The following is a 1684-nucleotide window of genomic DNA, read 5'->3' as shown; positions in this document are numbered from 1 at the left end:
CTAAAAAAGACGATTTTTAAAAATAATTGAAGAATTCTGAAACAAAAATATTAATTTTCTGCCAAAAAAGCAATTTTTTTAACAAAATTAAATAATTCTGCACCAAAATATTGAATTTTCAAACAAAAAGCTTAAGTTACTTTACAAAAATACAAATTTTCAAAAAAATTCTATAATTTTCAATCTTTAAGTTGAAGTAACAAACTAAAAAAGATGAAATCTTAACAAAGTTTGAGAATTTCAAACCAAAAATTTGAATTTTAAACTAAAACAGAAGAACTTTTAAAGGAAAATATTAATTTAATGCAAAAGGAGAGAATTTTTAACCAAATTCAAGAATTCTTAGCAAACAATTTTAATTTTTAACTGAAAAACATGAATTTTTAAATATATAGAATAATTCACTACAAAAAATACGAATTTTCAATAAAGTTCAAGAATCCTCAATCAAAAAGTTGACTTTTATACTGAAAAAGATTAATAGTTAAAGAAAATATTCTTTTTGTACAGAAGTAGAAGAATTGTTAATAATATTCAAGAATTGTCCAACAACAAGTTTAATAATGGACTAAAAAAGATGAATTTTCAACCAGAAAGTTAAAGAAACAAAAACATTAAGGAATGCTAAACCAAAAATTATGAATTTCTAACTAAAAAAGATGAATTTTAAACAAAAAGATTAATATAGTACCAGAAAATCCAAATTTTCAATAAAATTCAAGAATTTTTAACCAAAAAGGTAAATTTTCCAAAAAGAAAGAAGAAAATTTGAATTAATCGTTTCAATTTCGACCCAAAGAAATAAATTTTCAACTAAAATTTTTAATCTCCAACCAAAAAATGCATTTTCCAGAAAGTAACATACAAGAATTCCAAACCAAAAATTTGAATTTTCAAGACGATTTTTTTTTAATTTATAAGAGCATGGTTCAACTTTAAACCATAGTTTTAAAAAAATTTATTTTTTAACATATTTTCAACAAATTTCCAGAATTCTTAATCGCAAACTTTAATTTTTAACTGAAAAACATAAATTTTTTCAAAATCAAAAAGTATTAATTTTCTACAAAAAAAAAAATTCATTTAAAAGAGAACCATTTTCAACAAAAAATGGAATACGTCATTTTTTAATTACTAAAGTATTTTTTCAACCCAAAAAAGGAATGTCCAATAAAACATTCAATATCTGACCAAAGAGATGATTCTTTAGCTGAAATTTTGAATTTTTAACCAAAACAATTCATTTTCAAAATATGACTAGTATAACCAAAATCAAGAGTTCTCATCCAAAAGGTTTAATTTTTCAGTCAAATTTCTCACAAATCTAGAACCTTCTCTGATTTGAATACAAAAATATATATTGTGTCAGAGTATTATATACTTACCAACACAATTCAGGAACACCGCCGATACGATGACCAAAATTTCAATAAGAATCTTCATAACACCGAATACTGGTTTTCCCTGAATAGCTTTCCGAATGAAGATTCTGTACAAAATCATTCACCTCTATATATACTTTTATTTCCAATAATGGAAGGGATAATAATATTCTACATATAAGAATATTCATATGCGTCATCTTTATTCTGATCTACTTTTCATAACATTTAAAACATTTAAATGTTCTTATTTGAATATCGGAATTGAAGAAATATCGACTTGTAAGTATTTTGTAGGGTAA

The sequence above is a fragment of the Belonocnema kinseyi genome, chromosome 9, assembly GCF_010883055.1.
Source record: "Belonocnema kinseyi isolate 2016_QV_RU_SX_M_011 chromosome 9, B_treatae_v1, whole genome shotgun sequence".
In the NCBI taxonomy this organism is placed as follows: Eukaryota; Metazoa; Arthropoda; class Insecta; order Hymenoptera; family Cynipidae; genus Belonocnema; species Belonocnema kinseyi.
Note: the sequence above shows the minus strand (reverse complement) of the source record.